Below are 4,756 nucleotides of genomic sequence, written 5' to 3' on the forward strand. Positions count from 1 at the left end.
CCAGACATTCAAATATAGTTTCTATCTCTCCTGCAAAGAACTCAACCAGGTGGGGACATGCACTTTTGCTGAGCTGATTTCCAAGGACTGAGCTGAACTGCAATATGCCATTCCAGAAATCCTAGCATAAACACAGAAAGTCCTGTTCATCATTGCTGGCTTTGATGATTTGAGATTCCCACTGGGATATTTATCAGGATATATGTGGTGACTGGAAGAAACAGAAACAAGTGCACATCCTCTTGAGTAGTTTGCTAAAGAGAAAAATATTCCCCAAGGCAACCCTACTGGCCACCACATGGCCCTGGGTTTTGAGAGATCTCCAGCTCTTGGTTAAGCAGCCACTCATCATAGAAATCGAGGGGTTCTCAGAGGTGGACAGAAAGGCATATTTCTTGAAAAACTTCAAAGATGAAGAAAATCCCAGCAAACTTTTGATCTGTTGAGGACCAGTGCTGCCTTGTTCAATTTCAGCTCAGATTCCCTGGTGTGCTGGATTGTCTGTTCTTCTCTGAGACTGCAGATGGAGAAGGGAGAGGACCACATCTCTATTTGCCAGACCACTATATCACTGTTCCTGCATTTCCTCTGGAGCCAGTTCATACCTATACTGTGTCTTGTTCCCATCAGTACCATCAAGGCCCAGTGAAGTCTCTGTGTGTCCTTGCTGCTCAGGGCATTTGGGCATAGACATCACTGTTTGATGGAGAAGACCTCAGGAGCTTGGATTATACAAGTGTGTTCTCTGTCCCTTCCTGGACAAGAATACCCTTCAGAGGGGCAAAGATTGTGAAGTCTGATAAAACTTCACCCACTTCAGTGTCCAGCAGTTTCTTGCCACTCTTTTATGTACTGCAGAGTGAGGAGGGAGAAAATGGGAAGAGCTGTAGGTGAGATATTGGGGATGTGGAGAAACTTTTATGCAAAGAAGAAAGGTTAAAAAACATCAGCCTGACCCAACTGAGATACTTCTTGTTCAGCTTCTTGATTGAAAAGAAATTCAAGGAACTGGAGACAACTTTCAACTGTCAGATGTCAATGGAGTTCAAACAGGAATTGCTGAAATGCAAAGCAAGTTCCAAAGAGAATAAACCCTTGCCTTCAATGATGGACATAAAGGAACTATTTTAATGCCTCTATGAATCTCAGGAAGAAGTTTGTAAAGGATGTAATGGACCACTTTAAGGAAATGTACCTGTATTTGAAAAATAAAATGGATGTCATACACTCATTAATCCTCAACATTGTCAAAATTTTCAGAAAACTTCACTGCATGTAGAACAAAGAACATTTCTGGAGAATGATATGGCATCAGTATCAACCTCTCAAGTTAAGAGGTAAGAACTCTATTTACTCTCCTATTTCTCCCATCTTTAGCCTCCTGCCACTTTCCCATAGGTGGAAGCCAGAGTATCCTGTTCCCCATCTTTAGCCTCCTGCCACTTTCCCATAGGTGGAAGCCAGAGTATCCTGTTTCTCAAGTCAGAGTATTCTGACTTGAGATCAGAATTCTCCCTCTTGCTGGACTTTCTGTCTGCTTAACACACAAAATGGGAGCCACGATGTCATAATTAGGAATGGGGACTTGGAAACAGACAGTGTTTTGAGAACTATCTCCTTTCCTTTTGAGCTGATCAGTATTTACAAATACGCCAACATGTTTCATATAGATATACAGAAAACTAAGGCAAGACTAATAAATATAAGGAAACCAAGGGTCACCCACAAAATTCCTTCCACCGAGAAATAAACACCAGAAGAAAGCAAATACTTTTTGAGAGGTCTGTGTATATGAACATGTGAATATATAACTACTTCGTATTTTCTCAAGTTTTAGTGGAAATCATCTTAGGTCAACAACTGTAGTTCTGAACCAGCTTGAGAAATGGCCAAATATACTGTGAATAGGTATTCAAAGATCTCTTATGGCTAGGTATATTGATATCAATCTTTTGTGAATGATATGCTTAGAATCTTAACTTATTCAAACTCAGTTGTTTTAAGAAGTGTAAGTTCTTTCTCCAGTGATGTCTGGCACAATGAGTCTGGCACCATTGTGGTACTAAATGTGTGATTCATCCACCTTAAGGGTTATACCCATTTATTAGATATTTATGTACAGAGCAGTGATAAATGGTTTCACCATGTTGTGACAAATGTCTTCCTCTCCAGCAATATTTGGCAAACTTTCCCCTTCATCCCTTCATGGCAGGACTCATAATGATCAGCACATCCTTCCTTTCTGGATGGATTTTTTTCTCCATGTTTGGTGCAAACAATAATCTGTTATTTCTCAGCATCACTGAAAATTTCCTTAGTAAATCACCAGAGAGAATCATTTGTGAATAAAATGACCTCTGACTCCTGTGATCTCCAGAAGCTGGTGTAAGTAGAAGCAAATCCCTAGGTTCAAATCCCATAAGGCATTTTTAATTTTGCAGCAATATTTGAACCCCTTGCCTTTTCTCCCATCTGATTCTCAGGACACAAGTTATTGAGGTTGTTCTCATCCTTATATTTTTTCACTGGGAGAATTATATAAATTAATGCAATATGAGATATTGTTTCTCAAAAAAACACCATAAGGGCCATGGAATATCTGAGGCAGTTTTAATTCTGTTATGAGCACCATATGATTGTATGTAGGGTGGGGATTCTCAACCTCTATTGACATTTTGGTGTGGAAAATTATTGGAACTCTTCCCTGCATTGTAAGATATTTTAACAGTATCCCTTGACTCTGCTCTCACTGGATATCAATAGCAACAACTTCTCCATACAAACCCACTCCCAGTTGTGACATCTAAGAAATGTCACCATTTATTGTGTAATGTTCCTTGGAGGGCAAACTCGTATTTAGGCATGAAGCACCAGTGTAGAGACAGGGCAAGAGCATCCTCATCTAACCTGAAGATTGAGTATTAAAAGGTGACTTTCACTTTAATTTGGTATGTGTGTATCTGAAAATGACCACATGCACACAAAAAAATAAAAAAAAAAAACTTGAATTTGGCAAAAAGGGTGGGTCTGAAATGAAACAGAATAAGGTAATTACATATTTAAATTCTTACTTTCAGAACAAAGTGGGATTTTCCTACATAAACCAACACATCATGGGAACTTCATGGACCTAATCTTCGTTCATGTAGGTAATATGCTGGGAAAGTCCCTTGAGCTTATATTGGTGGGAAAGGAGGATCTAAACACAATTGACTAATCAAAGATAGCTTAGACATCAATGAAATTCCCTTTTGTTAAGACTTTCTCCAGCTGCAGGTATACTTTTTCAATGTAGAGAAATACAATCTCTTGTCTACTTAGGGTTATGTTTGCCATGTGATCCTGATTTTATGTGCAAGAAAATTCCTTGCAGTCATAAAATATTCTGCAGAAAACAGTGCTCATGAAATGGGCCTATTGATAATACTTCTGGGAAGAGATATTCCATTTCTTGCCTTTTTAAAAAAGCCATAGAAGAACAGCTTTTGTTTGAAATGACTGCTTATGATTTGCCTTCCTTTTGCAAAGGCTTGAGATGACTAAAAAATAGAGCTTACGTTCTTATAAAGATTAAACATAGTGCAGCCCTTTTTTTCAATTTGTACACATTATAGTTACAGAGGATGAAAAAATCATTTATTTTCCTTTCCCTAGCCACAAAAATATCTCCCCTATGGATGCTTATCAGAACTTCAGTCTCACTTTCAGTGGTCAAGAGGCTCTGACTCATATGACACTTCACAGCATTGACCAGAATGATATGCTTCTTGTGCAAGGTCTTGAGACACCCAAAATGTAACCTTCATAATCTCAGGTACATCTTGCCATCACCCAAAATTCATCTTCTAAGCAGAGCTGCCACAAGCCTATATAGTATTTCTGTGTAAATTAGTAAAAGTGTCCCTTATTCTGATTGTACAGAGTACTACCCAGAATAGAATATGGACTGGAGTTTAGTCACCACAGACTTTGAGCAATGAAAAACCCAGACAACCATAGAAAACATACCTCAGTCCAACAAAACTCCCAGAAACTGGGTGTTATCTTCTATCAGGTAGTTTGTTCAAAGATCATGTTTTCTATGTCATGATTCAGGATAGCAGCCCCTGGCCTCATCCTTCCAGGAAATGATCCTTCATGAGCACCCAGTTGCCCATCTCCAAGTAGTCTTGAGGTTTGAGAAGTCTCCTTTAAGGAAGTACCCCATTTGGTGGCTTGGAGATCAATCATGAGGTTCCACTGACTCTCTGTTTACTCCACTAGAGTACTAGCAGAGATATATTTGGAGAAAATTTTGTCTCAAATTGTGGCTCTGTGTCTACTAATACCACCTTTGGCTATTTAACAGATATTTTTCTCATCAGTTAAAAGATCTAGTACACCAAAAATAAGGACTTGAGGATTGTATGAAATAAGGTCCAAATACATGTATTCCCCTCATTATGACATCATCGACTCTTTTCCTTTACATCTGAAAATTAACTAGGGGGGTGAAACAGATTTTGATCACTAATGTGTTTCTCCATTAGTAAATTAGGACTCAAAACAGGAAGGAGATTTCATATAAGATGGATTGATGGCTTATTAAGTGAGAAGAGCTTTGGTGCTCAGATGTTCTCTCTGTGGGATAATCAAATTGCTGACCTCAAAGGGTGCTTTGTGGGGTAAGACTGTGTTCTGTGGCTGTCTCGGTTACAGAAGCTTGGCAGATTGACATCAGCTTTAGAGCTATGTTCTCAGTATGTGAAGCTGCCAC

Source organism: Choloepus didactylus, chromosome 26 (genome assembly GCF_015220235.1).
Source record: "Choloepus didactylus isolate mChoDid1 chromosome 26, mChoDid1.pri, whole genome shotgun sequence".
NCBI classification, from domain to species: Eukaryota; Metazoa; Chordata; class Mammalia; order Pilosa; family Megalonychidae; genus Choloepus; species Choloepus didactylus.